The 19,720-nt window shown below is 33.0% G+C and overlaps 2 pseudogenes; both read right to left on the reverse strand.

Annotated features, from left to right (window-relative positions):
• Positions 1 to 860: 860 nt before the first annotated feature.
• LOC110665107 (chitinase 2-like) lies at positions 861 to 1,746 on the reverse strand (annotated as a pseudogene).
• Positions 1,747 to 2,966: 1,220 nt separating this feature from the next.
• LOC131183264 (laccase-17-like) lies at positions 2,967 to 19,661 on the reverse strand (annotated as a pseudogene).
• Positions 19,662 to 19,720: the final 59 nt, after the last annotated feature.

A 19,720-nucleotide genomic window follows, 5' to 3' on the forward strand; every position in this document is an offset into this window, starting at 1 on the left:
ATTCTAAGACTATAAAGACAATTAAATTTTAATTCTAAAAATTTTAAATTTATATAAATTTTAAAATTAAATTACAAATTAAGAAATATAATTACAAATATTATAAATAATAAAAAAAAGGTTAAGAAACTCAATATTCTCCTTCCATACATTTATATAGAAGGTATTGATTAACAATATGGGGAAGCGGCGTCGTTTCACGGCTGACAAATTGGGCTCTGTTTTCTTTTTAGAAGGAGAGGCAGAGGTGAAAGTCTTGACCTTTTTCAATGGCAAGTTACATTGTCTTCAATTGATTTATTTTCTGTCTTGTATTTTTCTATTTTTATAAAATTAAAATTAATTAAGTATAATTTATAATTTAATTTTTAAAATATGATAAAATTTTTAGATATGTTCTATTAATAAAAAAATTCATTTTATTAACTTTCACAGATAGTAAGTTAAAAAATTAACAATTTAGTCCATTAATATTTTACTTTTTATAACAGTTTAGTTCTTATGATTTTAATACTTGTAACAATTTAATGCCATGAATTTGGATTGACTGCTTTAATTATGGTGGACTAATGACAAATTTTAACATAAGAACTATTTTATTAACAGAAACATAATTCAAGTTTAGCTTGTTTCTCATAAAAAATAAAGGGATTAAATTGTGATATTTATCATTCCTAAGGGACTAAATTGTAAAATATCAATAATTAAATATGCACATTATGGAATAACTTTGAATTTTTCTTGATTAGCTTATCTTCCAAATTTCATAAACTTTATTAATTTATAAATTTCATTGCTATTATTCAAAAATAATAAATAAATTTCATTGCTAAACAGAGTCCAACAATCGATTGGATAGATCATTTTGCGTTAGCCAAAAAGTTCGGTGACTGCTTTTCATAATGAAACCCTGACTTCTTGGAGTACTCCGCAGACCAAATAAAAAAATGCCATGAAGCTTGTTCATTCCTCTAAGACTACTACAAGCATCAAAGAATCCATTCTGAGGATAAAGACCTCCACTTTCATCTGTTCCAAAGCTCAGCAACACCGTCCCGCCTCCATAATTAGAGTTCTGAGTCTGAATGTATTTCATGAACTGGGGAACACTTGTCTCATTGGGATATGCATAAAACAGAAAGTTTACATAATCTATAACGTGTCCATATTTCTTCCACAAGGCCAAGTAATAAGGTTGCACCGAATGATCATTATATGGTGCCATTGATGCAAATGACAATATCCTTTTTTCTTCAAGGTAGAAAAGAAGCCTCCCAATGCACTCAGCAAATGTATCAGAATCTGTGCTTAAGTGTTCGTAGTCAATATCAATTCCATCTAACTTATACTTGCGTACAAACCTAAGAGTTGATCGATTTTGGATTGAAGTACACGTCTTGGCCTTTTATGGTGTCACGTCCAAGACTCATTGCCACCTTGACATTTGCATGACTAGCTTTGATTGAGGAAACAACTGAAGGGTTAAGGTTTTTTTTTTTTTATCCCAATACACACTGAAGTCTCCATTGGTTGGGAAAGGATTGGAAGATGAACTGTAGTCAATGGCAAAAGAAAGGATGAAGTGAACTTCGACATTGGGATTAGCAGGTACATATGTGAACCTGACACCCTTGCCCTCAGCTCCAATATACTCCCTGAAAAGCCTTGAATTTGTTGTGGCTGCCTGGAATGATGAAAATGTGAAAAGAGAGCTAGGAGGAGAAGGATAGGAAATATTGTAGCCATGTTTGTTAGAAATTGAGCAGAAACCACCTTTCATGGGAAAGTATTTATAGAATGGATGATAATTATATTGGTGTGCGTTGACAAAGTAGTTTCTTTTCTAGTAGGTTTCTGATTCTTGTTTTTGCAGTCCATTGCAATATCTTATGCTGAGTAGATATTCTTGTTTCTAAAGAAAAGAGACTGAATGATGCATGTGAATATTCAGTTTAATTTATGGAAACAAAAGGGTCTGTTCCCGTGCATCTTTTTGTTTAATTTTTTGGCTCATAGCAGAATCACCTTTCCTAATTTCTTATACTGATTCTTTTATTCATTTTTTGGAGTTTATGTACTGTGAGTTTGTGATTTAGTAGTCCAGAACTGTTTTTGATGGAAGGTAGTATCCAAATCAGAATGTTTTGTGTTGACCATATCAGCTATTAGATCATTAAATTCTTTATCGGATTTCATCATCTGGTACAAATGCAAAACAAAGCTGGCTTGAATGATTCATACCCATTTCAATATCTTATGCAGAGTAGATATTCTTGTTTCTAAAGAAAAGAGACTGAATGATGCATGTGAATATTCAGTTTAATTTATGGAAACAAAAGGGTCTGTTCCTGTGCATCTTTTTGTTTAATTTTTTGGCTCATAGCAGAATCACCTTTCCTAATTTCTTATACTGATTCTTTTATTCATTTTTTGGAGTTTATGCACTGTGAGTTTGTGATTTAGTAGTCCAGAACTGTTTTTGATGGAAGGTAGTATCCAAATCAGAATGTTTTGTGTTGACCATATCAGCCATTAGATCATTAAATTCTTTATTGGATTTCATCATCTGGTACAAATGCAAAACAAAGCTGGCTTGAATGATTCATACCCATTTCAATTTAACTCTTTTGCTTACAATCTATCAATAATGGCTATCAGGTAAATGTTAATTAACACTAATGATTAAATTAAATAGACCCTAATTAATTTAACTAGGAAGTTTTTGAAAAAGGGAAAAATATTAAATAAAAATCTGAATTTATTCACATTATATATAATGTTACAAAAAATTGTCCACTCCTCTTCAACTCCACATGGGTAATTAAATAGTTATTGAAAAATAATTTGCTTAATGAAAAAATAATGACGAAGGGGTAAAGAATAAGAACACATAAAACTGGGTTACTAAACCAAATGGGGAAATATCTTGAGCAGTTAGATGATAAAATTTATGGGTAGCTTAAATGTCAACACCTGGGAAGATCAACCGGTGGAGAAAGCAACTTCTGGTTGGGAAGCTTTCCATCCAAGACAACCCAAGCCATCTTCAAACCCCAGCTTGTGTGTACTTCCAAATGAAAATGCATGAACCATACCCTTGTTAATATCATAATTGAATATCATGATTAACTTGGAAGAAAAATTAATATCAGCTAACACATTCTAATTTAGTTTATTTCCCACATACCTAATGTGGGTTATCTGCTAAACTAACTTATAGTATATTTTGTTTATTTTTATATGTCCAAAATGATTGGTTATCGTCATAGGCTAGCTTGGATTGGATGTTCAAATTATCTATAATGTAGATGAGCTTCATTCATTGCTTAAAAATGAGTTGCTCATTTATACTAACCCGGGTTATCTACAAAGAACCTTATGGAAACCCACGCACTAGAGGGGACACGTACAGTGTTTCTCTCAACTGAATCAACAAGATTGAACTTTGTAGGGTCTTTATTTGGATCAAAATTCCCAAAACCTTGACCCACAACGAAGAAATTGAATCCATGCAAGTGAAGAGGGTGACTCTGAGCACCATGAATGCTAGTGTCCTGCATAATTAGCTCTACACTAGTGTTAAAAGAAAGAACTACCAGCTTGGTCCCATTACTAACCATAGTATTATTAGGTGGATTACCAGTATAGTTAAAGGGTATTATTGGACAAACTAGAAAATCAGGTGTATAAACACCCTTTGATTGACCAAAAAATTGTGATTGGAGAAGAGCTGTGGTTGGCAATGCAAAAGATACATTCTTAACTGAGGTAGCAAACATGGTTCCATTTGGTCCCTGACAGGTTTTGTGACACCTTTTACCCGTCTACAGTGTAGCCGAGCAAGATATGCCACGTAGTGTGCCGGAACACCAGATCTTAATTCATTGATATTTATTATTTCAAAACTTATTTATTTATGGGTCACTCATCGCTAGGACTACGGCTCATTTAACCTTAGTGCATTTCATTTCTAAATTTTTTTTTTAGATTTTTCTTACTATTATTTGAGTTATTTATAACTCCTCACTCTAGTCTAGATATAGTTCCAGACATTCTGGCTGTCCGGATCAACACCGGTCACCGGAACAGTAAAATGTACAAAATGGCTACAATGAGGGTGTTACAGGTTTGGTTATGTGGGCAAGGATTTGTCCCTAGGCCTATTATGAAGAAAAATTGCTTATCAACCTTTTGAGGCACATTGGCAGGGAAATCTGCACTTGCCAAGCTATGAAGTTTATTTATGAAGTTTGTGGCATAGGCAATGTCATTGAGAGGAGGCAAAGTTAGTTTAAAGGGTGGAAGGTTTTGATAGTTTGAAGAAAGAGTTGAGCAAGTCCTTTGCAATGACAGATTTGAGGACTAGTGAAGCATATTCTCGACATGAAGATCCTCTGTGATGGAAAATGAAAGAAGTTATGGCTATCTCAAGAAAAATACATTAAGAAGGTACTACAATGGTTTAATATGGCTAAAGCTAAAGCTGTAAGTACACCTCTTGTCACATCCATTAAATTGAGTGTCAAACAGTCTCCTTCTAGTGAGCAAGAGAAGGAAGACATGCAAAGAATCCCTTATGCATCTACAATAGGGAGTTTGATGTATGCTATGATTTGCAATAGGCCTGATATAGCTCATGCAGTTTGCAGAGTTAGTAGATTTCTATCTAATCTAGGAAAGGAGCACTGGAATGCAGTAAAGTGGATATTGAGGTATCTCCATGGTACTTCTAGTTTAAAACTATGTTTTGAAACTGACGAGCCTATTCTCACCGGTTATACAGATTCTGATTTGGCAGGTGATATTAATTCAAGGAAGTTTACTTTTGGGTATTTGATCAACTTTGCAGGGGGAACTGTGGCACGACAATCTAGAATGTAAAAATGTATTGCATTGTCTACTATAAAAGCTGAGTTTATTACAGCTACTGAAGCTTGCAAAGAGCTGCTTTGGATGAAAAAATTTGTGAATGAGCTTTGATTCATACAAAAGAGGTTTGGCAAATTCCTCCACATAGTCGGGAGAGGGAGAGTTGTTGGGCTTGCTCCCTCCTATGTAGAGAGCCCATTTTGTTGAAGTCCACAATTATTTTGGCCCATTAGGGCTACATATATTATTGTCTTCTGCTGCACTAATTTACAAAACCACAATTATCAAAGCTTGATTCTTTAAGTGATTGTAATCTCCCCCTCCCGACTATGTGGAGGAATTTGCCAAACCTCTTTTGTGTGAATCCAAGCTCATTCACAAATTTCTTCATCCAAAGTAGCTCTTTACAAGCTTCAGTAGTTGCAATAAACTCAGCTTTTGTAGTAGACAATGCAATACATTTTTGTAATCTGGATTGCTATGCCACAACTCCCCCTGTAAAGTTGACCAAATACCCAAAAGTAGACTTCCTCGAATTAATATCACCTGCCAAATCAAAATCTGTATAACCAATGAGAATAGGCTTGTTAGTTCCAAAACACAGTTTTAAACTAGAAGCACCATGGAAATATCTCAATACCCACTTCACTGCATTCTAGTGCTCCTTTCCTGGATTAAATAGAAATCTACTAACTGTACCAACTACATGAGATATATCAGGCCTAGTGCAAACCATAGCATACATCAAACTCCCTACTGTAGATGCATAAGGGATTCTTTGCATGTCTTCCTTCTCTTGCTCACTAGAAGGAGATTATTTGACCTCAATTTTAAGGATGTGGCAAGAGTTGTACTTATAGCTTTAGCTTTAGCCATATTGAATCCGTTGTAGTGCCTTCTGAAAGTATTTTTCTTGAGATAGCCACAACTTATTGCATTTTTTGTCACAGATGATCTTCTTGCCGAGAATATACTTCGCTGGTCCCAAATCTTTCCTTGTAAAGGACTTGCTCAACTCTTTCTTAAAACTATCAATCCTGAAAGAGTTAGGACCCATAATAAGCATGTCATCAATATACAGTAGCAAAATGACAAAGTCATTATCAAAGAATTTCTGCACAAAGACATAATGATCAGAAATAGTCTTTTTATAGCCTTGTTGAACCATAACTGACTCAAACTTCTTATACCATTGTCTGGGCGCTTGTTTTAAACCATACAAACTCTTTTTCAATTTGCAAACATAATTCTATTTTCCTTTTACGGCAAAACCTTTAGGCTATTCCATGTAAATTTCCTCCTTTAAGTCACCATGGAGAAAAGCTGTTTTCACATTCATTTGTTCAACTTCTAAGTCAAAACTTGCAGTTAAACCTAAAATAACTTGAAGTGACTATATTTTGATCACTGGTGAGAAGATCTCCTCAAAATCAATCTCCTCTTTCTGACTGAAGCCTTTGACTACCAACTTAGCTTTTGTAACACCCTCACTTTAGCTAGTCCGTGCATTCGACTGTTCCGATGACCAATGTCTGTCCGGATAGCTAGAATGTCTAGAACTATATATAAACTAGAGTGAGGAGTCATAAATAGACCAAATAATGGTAAGAAAAATTAATGAAAATTTTAAAAAAAATTTAAGAAATAAAATACAATGAAGTTAAATAAGCTGGTGCCTCGGTGATGGGTGACCCTAACGGGAAGTTACTGTCTTCATAGCTAGTAGCCCTAAACCCGAGGGAAAATCCGTGAAATAATTTTTGGGACTCTAGAGAAGTGTCATTGAGGTTTCGATGGCATTAGAATGCCACGAAAATACTTCTGGAATTTTATCAATTGGTACAAACAGTTTTGGCTCAATAAACTAAATGGAGGGCATTTTGATCATTTCGTCTTCAAAGATGATTTTTGACTAACTTATCCAATTAAGTAAATAATTATTATGACATAAAATATGAATAAATATTGCTAAAAATTAAATTGAAAATGAGTAGTGAAGAAAAGAAAAGAAAAATAAAGAAAATTAGAATTTTGACATCACATGATGTCATTTAACAAGCTCCACCCAATCACCATTTGACAAGAAAATTAAAAGGGATAAAAATGACAGAAAAATGAGATAAAAATGAAACAATTCCAACAGCCATCTCCTTCATTCAGCTGAACCAAGAGAAGAGAGAAAGAAAGAGAGAGAGAGACCTCCATTAAAGCTTTGAGTGAGCTTGATTTCCACCCACCAAACCACCTCAAAACCTTAGCTTCCCTTCACAAAAACTTCTCCTCACACCTAGAGCAAGACTTGGATAGCAAAAAGGAAGAGAAAAAGTGGAGTTTTCAAGCCTTGGGAATTGGCTAAGTCGAGGTTAGTGCTACTTCTTCCATAAATCCATGAGTTTACCTTGTGTAGATTATGAATTGAGTGTTAGTTTTAAAAGAAAGAAAACAAATTATGTAGGTATGAAAAACTCTCAATTTTGGCAGTCTAGGATACTTTAGAGTTTCAATGATTCAAGTGAATTATATTTGTGAATTGATGCAATTGAACATGAAATTGATGATTAAAACATTTGATAGCATGATGTTTGAGTAAATTAGAATTTTGGAGTTAGGGTTTAGAGCTCACTTAGGGTTTTGCTCATGTGTTAGTAAATGGAAGTCCTAATGGTCAATTAGTGACCATTTGGCTGTGTTTGATGAGGAATTGAAGTGAATTGTGGCTTTTGATTTGAGGTTGGGTATGCTGCCTCATAGGACCTACAGGGCTGGATATGAGTCTAACAAGTTTGGGCAGCTGTAACTTGAGTGTTGTAGGTTCAATTGGTGCAAGCCCAATTGGACATGAAACTTGACACATAATGGCACAATTTTGATGAAGAAACCTTGCCCAGAAAACAAACTTAGAATACCCTAAAAATTGACCAAATCCAGATAACCAATCTACTGGTCTTGGAAATTGACTAAATAAATAGTGTTTGTTCATTTGGCCATAACTCAGTGTAGAAATATCCAATTGACCTAAATTTTATATCAATATAAAGCTTAAACAATTTAGAACAACTTCCATGAAGGATAGAACTCCAAATTTTGGCCACAACTTAATGGAATTATCCACCAAAGTCAAGACATTAAATCTGGCAGAACCAAATTTGCTCAGAAAATCTAGGTAAAGACCAATCTGGCCAGTTGTGGTAAATTGACCATAACTTGAGCTACAAAACTTCAAATGGAGTGATTCAAAAAGGAAATTAAAAAAGACACATAAAGGAACAACTATGATGAAGAAAATTTTATCAAATTTCCACTGTAACAATGACTAATGGAACAGTAAACTTAAGGTATGAAATCTGAAAATTTTGAATAATATAAAATAAGCTTTGAAATGGTATTTGAAATTAATGCCAATAAAAATAAAATGTAAAATGTGGTATCTTGGTGAATTTATGCTCAACAAATTTATTATAAATCAAAAATTCAACCTTTGAATGGAAATGGTCAAATGAATAGTAACCACTAAATTATGTGAAGTAGAAAATCAAACTATAAGAACCATTGTAGTTATTAATATAGGATGTGGTAGGTAAATTGTGAATGATAAATTTGAGTGACACTAGGATTTAAGAAAAATTTAGCTAAATTTGAAATCCATTAAATATTTATGGATTACTTGAAATATGAATAATAATTCACCTAAATCATGAGGAATAGATAGTTAGGGCTTATATGCCCATTACAAATAGAATTCATGATACATTAGTAATACAATTGGAAATATGAAATTGTAATTAGCATAAGTGAATTGTCAAATGTATAAATGAGATGAAGTCAACATGAGAAATTATGTTTCATTGTAATTAGAACAATAATAATATCCTACCCAATAAGTGGTACATGAGAGAAATTAAGATGAATTATGAATACTTGTTCTCATAATGAGGAAAAAGAAAAATTAAAATTAATACATAAATAAGTTTGTATCTCAACTATATTGCCATGAAAAATTTAATTTTCAGTTCTGGACCTCATAATATATTCATAATACAACTGGGAATATAAAATGTGAATTATATATATATATATATGGATTGCTAAATGTGAAAATGAGGCAAAATTATTACTAGGACTTATGCCTCTTTTGTAACTAGAAATTAATAACTTACATAATTAATGGCATATAAGAAATAAAAAGAATGTTTTGAGTACAATGGTAAATGAGAACCATTGTTGTGAATTGTGATCAACACAAATGATATAATAAATGAATGTATGGATTATGATAAATGCATAATTTATGTAAAATTGTATTCTAAAAATTTATATTTATGTTACGAATAGAATTGAAATGTTATAAATTATAATTAGAATTTATCGTGAAATAATGAAATAATAAAATAAAACATATTAACATTTAATGGTACTATGTGCCCATGTATTGCCTAGACACGTGTGTCAGCTTGGATAGAATGGCATGCCAATAGGGTATTGTTTTAGCAGTACTGCATAAGGCTTTATGCCTGTATTCATAACTTTATGCCCGCACTTATGGTTTTATGCCCGTACTCATGACTTTTATGCCCGATTATATGTTATCATGGCTTTTTAGCCATATTGACTGCATACGTGGTTGATGTTCCGCGTTCCATAGTATGACGGCCCGAGGCACCACGGTGTCCAGTGCTAACGACCCGTTATCCAGTTTAGTCAGCTTGTCATAGGTTACCTAGGTAGTGTAAATTATTAAAATTATTTAAGAATATTAGTAATTAAAAACATTTAAAAAGTGTTAAATGAAATTAGAAAAAAGATTAGCAATAGAAACATAACTGAATCAAATAGTACAAATTAAATTTTTAGAATACTAAGAACCGAAAATACAATATTTTTAGAATTAATCTATATATATCGAATATTATTACTGTATAAACTCAGTACTTCCAAAGAGGGACAAAATAGAATATAAGGTAGTTGATATTAAAAATATCATACCAAATTTAATTGATACTCGATTATCTAAATTATACTTTAGAATTATACTTTAGTCTTTCTTTATTTGTATATATTATTTTTTTGTTATATTATTGCACCACTAAGCAGAAATGCTTAGCGCGATGGATTTGTTTCCTTCGCGCAAGTACTAAAGATAAAACCTAGTGGATATCTGACTAGGATTTTTGGAGTCCAGATCTACAGAAGTGTCTGAAGTATTCAAGGTTGTCACCTCCTCAGCAATGCATGTAGATAGGGCCCATATAGATTATATTTTGTATTTTATATAAAATGCTTATATATTGTATTGTAATGTAGATTATGAACAGGTAATTAATAGGAATGTAATGTAAATTAATAAATTAGCTTTTTATTATGTAACTAATTTATATATCATGTAAATTATGAAATTATGTAATTATTTTGTTAAGCATGTAAATTAATGAAATTTGAAAATTTTGCTTATGTAATTTGAGTGTATGAATGAGATTGTATGAGTTTGAAGACAAAATTGAAATATATGGATGATTAATGAAATATGAGATGATTATGAGAATAATTGATGAGATTTTTATTGTAAAATATTATTGAAAATTTCAAGTAGATGAATAGTAAAATACGCCAATTGGTAATAAAACAGGAGAAATTCCGCTGGTTTCTCCTTAGAAATATAATTGATATTAAAATATAACGAGAACAAATTATTAAAGGAATAAAGTAAGATAAGATAGGGTGCTTCGGCACCGAATGTAGCATGCTTTGCTTGACTACATGTAGTCGAGTGAGGGGTGTTACAGCTTTGTATCATCGAGATGAGGAATTTTCTTCATGCTTCACCCTATAGACCCATCGATTCTTCAAGGCTTTTCTGTCTTTAGGAAGCTTAACCAGTTCAAAAGCATGATTATCGAGTAAAGACTGCATTTCATCCTTCATGATTGTAACATATTCTACCTTCTGCTCATTCTCAATAGCTTCTTAGTAGCATTCAGGTTCCTCTCCATCTATAAACAGTACATACTCATTGGAAGAGTACCGAGTAGAAGCCCTGCGATCTCTGGTAGACCTCCTAAGTGGAGCTTCAAGTTGCTTACATGTGTCTGTTATTGATCATCAACTATTTCATATATAGGATAATCTACCTCATCTATAACTTTATGTTCACCCTTAGCTTCATTATTCTGAGTATCATTTTATACATCAACCTCAACTACATTAGGCATATCTATTATTGGAGTTGGATCCAAATCAATCAAACCATCAGTTTCAGACTTTGATCTGTCTGCCTTGTCAATATCTTCAATGGTCTGATCCTCTATAAAGGTCACATCACGGTTTCTAACAAGTTTCTTTTCAACTGGATCATAACACCTATAGCCAAACTCATCTTGACCATAGCCAATAAAGATACATTGCCTTATCTTAGCATTTAACTTGGATCTCTCATCTTTAGTGATATGCATAAAGCCTTTGCAGCCAAAAACATGTAATTGGTTATAGGAAACATCTTACCATACCTCACCCTATCAAGAACATCAGCCTCCGATGCAACAGTAGGAGTTAAATTGATTGCATGTGTAATAGTGTATAGTGCCTCACCAAAAAGATCTAGGCAATTTTACATCTGAAAGCAAACATCTTACTCTCTCCATTAATGTTTTGTTCATCCTTTCTGCCAAACCATTTAATTGAGGAGTCTTAGGAGATATTTTATGATGTCTGATACACTATTGTCTCTAATATACATCAAAAGGGCCACAGCATTCTCCACCATTATCAGTTCAGATACATTTTAGCTTCTTTCTTGTTTCTCTTTCAACAGAAACTTGAAATTCTTTAAATGCATCAAGGACTTGATCCTTTGACTTTAAGACACAAACCCAAAGCTTCCTTGAGTCATCAATAAAAGTCACAAAGTAAAGTACACCACTAAATGACTTTACCTTCAAAGGACCACAAACATCTAAATGTACTAGCTCTAACAAATCCTTTTTCTTGATAGGAGGATGATGTTTGAAAGAAACCCTTATTTTCTTCCTAATCAAGCAATGATCACATCTATCTATCTTTGCGCCTTTCAATCCTGAAAACATATTCTTCTTGGCTAGAAAATCAAGCCCTTTTTCACTAATGTGACTCAACCTTTTGTGCCATAATTCTGAAGAACTATCACTCTCAACTGCATTCATAAGATTGGTAGAGATTGAAGCTTGCAACCAGTATAAAGCTCGAAGACTTCCTCCCTCTAGCCACAACTAGTGAACCTTTAGTGAGTTTTAATTGCCCATCATTGAACATGCTAGAATATTCATCATCATCAAGTTTACTGGTAGAGATCAATTGCAATCAGACATCTGGTGCATGTCTGACATCCTTGAGTATTAACTTTGTTCCAATGTTGGTCTCCAAACAAACAGTTCCAGTGCCCACTACCTTTGACAGTCCATCATTACCCATCTTCAAGACCCTAAAATCACCTGGAGTATAAGATGTAAAGAATTCCTTCCTTGATGTAACATGAAAGGAAGCACCATTGTCAAATACCTAACTAATTTCATTGCTGGCAACATTAACCATGTTTTCATGATAAACAACAACCAAATCAGCTGAAGTAGTAGTGTTGACACGATCATTATTATCATTATTGCCCTTCTTTTCTTACTTGCCTTGTTAACTTTATTCTCCTTTTTCCACTTGAAACATTATTTCTTAATGTGCCCTGTTTTACCACAGTGATGACATTCAAGGTTTTTATACCTTAACTTTGATTTACTCCTGCTTCTGCCTCTGTTATTCTGATCCTGACTCTTCCTTTTACTTCTCCCCTTATCTTCAGTAATCAAAACCTCTGTATGTGATGAAGAAGCTTGAGACCTTCTTCTTATTTCTTCATTTAGAACGCCTCCCTTAGCGGCTTTGAAAGAGACAACACCATTAAGAGCTGAATTAGTAAGTGATACTCAAAAAGTCTCCTAAGAATTAGGAAGAGTATTAAGTAACCAGAGGCCAAGAATCTCATCACCAAATTTTATGCCCATACCAAACACTGATCTACAGTTCCCCTGAACTCATTCAAATGGTCAGCTATAGAACTACCTTCTCTAAATTTCAACTGCATCATTTTGTTTAGCAAAAACAATTTATTATTACCACTCTTTGAAGCATACAATAATTTAAGCTTATTCCATAAGGTTCTAGCATATTTTTCATTACAAATGTGGTTATAAACATTATCACTAATAAATTACCGAATAAACCTGCATACTTGCTCATGCTCAAAATCCCATTCTTCATCACTTTTAGAATCTGCCTTTTGACTAGCAAATACAGGCAAATATAGTGACTTCACAAATAAAAGGTCTTTCATTTTATTTTTCCACAAGTGATAGTTTGTGCCATTTAAACAAATTGTTCTACTTGTATTAACTTCCATTGTTCTACACAAAACAATCACTCAAAGAACCAAGCTCTGATACTAGTTTAATAAGAAGTAAATAGGATAACAATTTAAATCAACAAATTCTTCCTACTTGTGTGAACCTATGAAGAACAACAATTGAGTAAATATGCAGCGAATAATCACAATAATAGGCTACTCAAAAGATGCACAAATCAATCACACAAGAACAAGGTAATTTTTATGTGGAAAATTACTTTAAAGTAACGGGTAAAAACCATGGGACCTCTCTTAGTCTAATTAAAACTGCTCCACTATTACAATAAAGGTTTGCAGCAATTACAAACACCATAAACAATTCTCAATCAAAAATCTCAAGACAATTTAAATAAATTAGCAAGAGATAGCATAGTTTTGGAGAGAATTTACCGAAACACAGCTGCTATCCATCCAAATTGACCACCTTCTGGTTGTCAAAACCTGATCTCCACCATTCAAATTAAAGAACAATATGTCCTCACTGTGTCCAACAAAATTCAGCTTAATCGGACCACAAATGACATTCCAATTACTGGAAATGATGAAACTAGTATGTGTTGGAAATCAATGAAAAATAGCAGCTATTCAAGTAATCAAAAACAGTAGAAACAGAGCACTAAACAAGATTTCCACTGTTCACAATGAAAAACCAAATGTGAATATGCTGCAGACCAAATTTTAGCTTGATCCAACAGTAAACAAGGTGCCAAATCTCAAAAATGTGAACTGTCCTCCTTAAAAAAATCTGCAGAATGCTCTCTATTTTTCTCACTTCTCTTCTTTGGTTTTTAGGCAGTCAAAATGAGAATTGTGGCTGTGTAAATTAATGTAGCAAGAGACAATAATATATGTACCCTTAATGGCCCAAAATAATTATGGACTTCAACAAAATGGGCTCTCCGCGTAGGAGGGACCCAAGCCCAACAGGTTTTTAGTAGAAAGATTTGAATGGATTGTTTTTGGTGATGCTTCATATTCTAAAATGCCTACCATAGTTGAATTTTCAAAAATGCCTAGGCCAATCACATAAGGTCTAACAGTCATGAAAAATGTGGCATTAGGGAAATGGGGTTTGGTCTTAAAAAGAACATTAGCAGTTTATCCTGGTGCAATCAGCAATATCTCAATTTCAAAAGGCTTAACATAAACAACATCAACTTCAACAACTGTGAGCATGTGGTTTGCTATAATGGAGAAGAGCTCATCGTTGAGAGTCACACTAATCAGTCAAAGCATGTAAGTCTTGCCAGGCTTCATCTTCAGCTTAGATGTATCTGCAAAATTGAAGAGTTAACATATCATCCTCAGGAAAACATGTGTAGCTTCAAATACCTAAGATTATATATATGTGATATACCTTTGGCAGAGCAGTTGTATAATGGCCTTGGAAGCGCATTGATGGTGTAGGCCTCAGAGACATTTGGACCTCCACCTGTTTGTAAGGCATGTTTGATGATTGCTTCAGTATCTGTATTAAACCATTCTCCTACAAATGAAAAGCGATTATTTGCTTTATATTGGCTAACTACATTGACCACCAAAGAGACACAATGGATAAACAAATCTCAATTAACTTTGCATATTACAGTTTGATTATTACCAAAGATGATAGGCATTTCCTTGTAAGGCTTAGCAAATGGGAAAGGAACACCGAGCTTGGGGAGAATGATGATAGGACCATAGAGAGTTCATCTTAGCCAAGAAATATGGGCATGCCACCAAAGAGTGCCTCTTTGCATAATAATTGTATAGTTGTAGACATAGCTCTAGCCATTTTGAATGGGGAATTGAGTTATGTACGCTGGTCCATCAACCCTATAACGCCCCTACATGCATAGTCCTGTGTAAATCACTGTTTCGGTGACCAGTGTCGGTCCGGACAGTTAAGAGGATTAGAATCATATTTAAGTCACCTAGAAAATCCCTGAACAAAAAATTAATAGTGATTACCATAAGGGTAAATACAGATCAGAAAAATAGAACATAAAAAGTTAAATGAGCCGGGAGTCATAGTGATGGGTGACCGCACCGGAAAGTGACTGCGAGATTAGTCAAAACCCTAATTTCGTATGGGGCATTGTGACACCGCAGTCCTAGAAAAAATTGCGAAGCTAGGAGAAATATGAAAATCATAGGAAAAGGTAGAGAACCAGATCAAATAATTAGATTAGGGTTCCGAAAGAAATACAGAATTATTGGTAAACCGGATTAGTCCAGCGAGGGGCAAAGTGGTCAATTTACCCCTAGAGGTGACTCATGACCTAACTGTCCAATAAAATATGAGAAATTAAAATTGTAAAATATATAATTAAATTGAAGAAGTGAGGAAAAAAGAAAGGAAAAAGAAAAGAAAAGAAAATAAGGATTAATGACATCACTCCCATGACATCATGCATGACTATAAAAATAATTTCCATTTAATTATATTTTTGACCAAGTCAAAAATAGGATAAATACATAAAAAAAACTAATTTTGGTCTTCGTCCTCATGTGGTGCCGCCACCTTCTCTCTCCATTCTCTCTCTCATTTTTTCTTTGTCTTCCTCCATTAAAGCTCACTTTGAGCTTTTACAACCCTAAATTACCCCATAAAATTCTTACAAGACTTGTAGAAACCTTCAAATTGGACCTTAAGAAGAAGATTGAAGGAAGAAAAAGAAGAAGAAATTGAGGAATCAAGGAGTTCCAAAGAGGTTAGTTTTAGATCACTTATTTTCTCTTTAAATTCATGCTCTTACACTTGAATTAAGTTGAAATTTGATGAAAAATTGAAAGAATTATACAAGTAAAGAGACCCCATGAATTTCGGCCATGATAGGGAAAGGTATGATTTGATGGATTTTGATGAAACTAAAAGTGTTAGCAAGCTTGATGGAATGTGTAAATGAGATTTATATACTTTGATTGCATGAGATGTAACAATTAGTGAATTAGGGTTCTTGTCCCTTAGGGTTTTGGGGAAAATTTTGAGAATTTGGTAAATTAATGTACTTTAACCTAAGTGAGGTTTAAAATGGTTAATTAATGTAATTTAGAATGTGTTTGAATAGTTAAAATTGAAATGGGATTGTGAATGTGTAATGTTCAATTCTGGACAGCTTGACCCTTATCCATTCAAATAGGTATAACTGGAAATTTGGTTGCTCCAATTGGTGTGAAGCCAATTGGAGATGAAAATTAAAACATAATGTAACAATTTTGGTGAAGAAACCTTGCCCTAAAACTGAACAAAAAGTGGTAAAAAATTAGGTTAAATCCGGGTAAGGCACATTGCCACTGTACAGAAATAACCAAATGAACAGTGTTTGTTTATTTGGCCATAACATAGTCTAAACAGGTCCAAATGACCTGATTTTTTAACCATTAGAAATCTATGACATAGTACTACAACTTTTATGAAGAATACAAATCTAAATTCTGCCCATAACCAAGTCAAATTGTCAACCAAAGTTTGTTGCTCAAAACTGCCAGAACCAAATTTAGTACCTAGAATTTGGGTTTGGACCAATCCGGCCAGCCTTAGAAAAATGGCCATAACTTGAGCTAAAAAACTCCAAATGAAGTGATTCAAAAAGAGAATTAAAGAAGACACATTAAGGAACAACTTTGATGAAGGAAAGTTGGCCAAAATTCCACTGTAGACAAACCAATGGAACAATAGAACTTGTGACCAAAAACTAAATTTTTGGGATTTTATTTAGGTAGTTTGGAAATTTAGTTGGCAATCAATGTCAACAAATTTGACACCCAAAATATGGTATGTGGGTGTAATTAGAATTGATAAACCTATTTAGAAGGAAAAAGTTAACATTTTGACTTGAATAGTGCCATGAATAGTGTCACCATACACAAAAATGTAAAGAACCGTAATGAGTAGAGTAAGTCTGCAAAGAAATTATTAGAATTAATTATTAGAAATGAATTGAATGAATGCTGAAGCACTTTAAATTTATGTGTTTCAGTTGGAAAGGAATCTTCGAAGGAAAAACGAAAATTGGAATAAATTGAGTTAACAAAAGAGGTTTGTGCACAACTAGTTTTTCATTTATAATGTTTTGCATAATTCCTTTGATTAAATGAGTTTATTTTCTTTATGCATTATGTTTCTTAAGCATTGAACTTATTTCAACAATTATGAAAATGTGTTACATTATGAATGAGTTAGTTTTGGGAAATGGTTAAATTATGATTTTATTGTTATTATGGATTGAAAAGAATTTTGCTTTGGAAAATTATGATTGGAATATGGTTACATGGGAAATGGATAAAATATGTTTTGAATTGTGATGGGCATAAAAATTATTGGATATTGGAATTGACATTGAATTGAATTGTATTGTGAATTTTATGCTCACAAAAAGAATAATGAAATTTACGAGGTTATTTTATATCTCACTATAGATGTTTGACTTGGTTATTACCTGTCCCTCATTTGTTGAGTAGACACTGGAGTTAGCTTTGTTTTGATTACCATGGTACGTGCACATGCTTAGATCCTCCTTTTATCAGAGGTTAGATCTAAGTTTAACTTGGCCCTTTTTGAAAGTAATTTGTTGTGTGGATGTAATGTGCACGACTTTTCAATCTCCCCGATCATAGGGAGTGAGAATCACTTCGAAGATGGCCCTTATGGATTAGTTATGCATAGAGTTAGTAAGATTAAGAATGATTTTTGGAAAATGAGCAATGGTGATTTTTAAAATGAGAATTGTACATAATTGATTTTAGTGAAATTTTCTCTTTATTTCCATAAATTGATGAAATTATTTTAAATGTTCAGTTATGATTACTAAATTGAATTTCTTGATCAATGTCATTTGAATACTTGATTTGTATCATTGAAAATATTGATTTTGATTTGATGAATTTCAAGATGTCCAAATTCTTTGCTATAATTTTATCAATGTGTAGTGTATTATGTTTTAAATTATAGTTGTGCACCACTGAGTTCACCGCTCAGCGATAGCTTTGTATGCTATCGCAGGTGAAAGGAATATAGAGCAGCTGAGTAAGATTCCTTGAAGACACATTGGGACTAGCTCCGGGTAAATCATAAGTATACCTTTGTACATTAGATTTTGATGTATTCATGTAATAATATGTATATAAATTATTTGAGCAGTTGTACAAAAACTCTTATAAAATATTTTGGTATGTAATTAAATGCAAATTATTGTAATGTAAATTTGATATTTTTATTTACCTATATAGTTTTGTAATATTAATTTTATTATCTTAATGAATGTAATATTCAAAATTCTTTCTGAGTTGGTAATGAATGAATTGTTTCCTTTATGATGAGTTTGACTTGAAAATTGAATTGAGTTGCTTGTATTGAATTGGGAGATGAAATTGAGTTTATTGGAGTTGTGGTTGAGAAAACATATTGGAAATGTTTTTCTTTTAGGTTTTAAAGAACTTTTTTCTCAAAATACAGCCGGCACTCTGCCGAAATTTTGAAAAAAAATTCATAACACCAGATTTTAATCGAGGATTTAATCCATGACCAAAATTTCAATTAAAGGCTTTTTACTAAATATTCAATTTTCCCACCACTATAAAAATGATCGAAAATTGTTTTAAAATTCCTTGTAGTACATTTAATGGGCTACCGGTAAGCGAAGTACGGTAATTCATTAGGTGTACTACGGGACCATATTATGCCTTACGGACGGGTAAAGTGTGACAAACCCACCCACCTTGAAGCTGTTTAATTCCATGCTTGTTTCAAGCGGAACCATGATTAACTACTTGCCATTTAATTGTGCTAATGATGATAAATTGAAGCATAACTTTATAAATCTAAAGATAATTATAGGCTTACCAATAGAAGGAGATGTTGTTTGTGAACATGGTTCACAACTTTTATAAGAAGTTGGTCACCCTCCCTAGCCACAATCCGAGGTCCTAGAAACTTCCCATTTACAGTAGCCAAGCTTTGGGTGTGGCACAAGTGAGTCACATTTTTCAACTTGATCTACAAAATATATTTCAATAATGAATTGAAAATGGATATATATAAAATGAAAAACAAAGAAAATCCGATTAATATTGTAACTAGCTTAACAAATTATGTATCAGTTGCTAATGAATATTCTGACACATGCTTCAGACTTGTAGTGTCTGGTTATGAAAAGGGCAGGCTCAAGAATTTCTTGATTGTTTCAATATGCTAAGCAAAATTTGATCAATGCTATGAAAAGGAATTCTTGTTAATGCACATAAAAAGTAAGGTTTCACCCTATCTACCTGATGTACAGCATTTTTGTGTCACAAAAGAGATTTAAAAAGTGTAACCATAATAAATTGATAAAATGTGACTTGTACATTTTGGGGTTATTTTTATTGCATGTCCTTGAACTTTGCCTCGCATTTTATTTAGGTCACTTAACTTCAATTTGTCAATTTGTTACTAAAAAATTTCTAAACTTT

This window comes from Hevea brasiliensis, chromosome 1, assembly GCF_030052815.1.
Source record: "Hevea brasiliensis isolate MT/VB/25A 57/8 chromosome 1, ASM3005281v1, whole genome shotgun sequence".
Taxonomy (NCBI): domain Eukaryota; kingdom Viridiplantae; phylum Streptophyta; class Magnoliopsida; order Malpighiales; family Euphorbiaceae; genus Hevea; species Hevea brasiliensis.